The sequence below is a fragment of the Penaeus monodon genome, chromosome 15 (genome assembly GCF_015228065.2).
Source record: "Penaeus monodon isolate SGIC_2016 chromosome 15, NSTDA_Pmon_1, whole genome shotgun sequence".
NCBI classification, from domain to species: Eukaryota; Metazoa; Arthropoda; class Malacostraca; order Decapoda; family Penaeidae; genus Penaeus; species Penaeus monodon.
The window spans coordinates 13,050,346-13,050,598 of record NC_051400.1 but is presented as its reverse complement, the minus strand read 5'-3'; positions in this window follow the sequence as shown (position 1 = coordinate 13,050,598).

Below are 253 nucleotides of genomic sequence, written 5' to 3'. Positions count from 1 at the left end.
ATGAAATGTCACTGAATATTTATTTTGCTTACCTACCATAATTCCTTAATTCTCTTGATATCTGTGTGAATGCTAAATTGAATCATCATCGATTAAGTCTTTTATTCATAGTGTATGCTATATAATACTATGTCTTGTCAAAATAAACTTTTTTTGAAGTAAGAGACTCTAGTGAACATCTGTACGTGTAGTGTAAGTTATTAAAATAGAGCTTATTTCTTACTACTTTTTCCCTTAATTTCACGAAAACCTA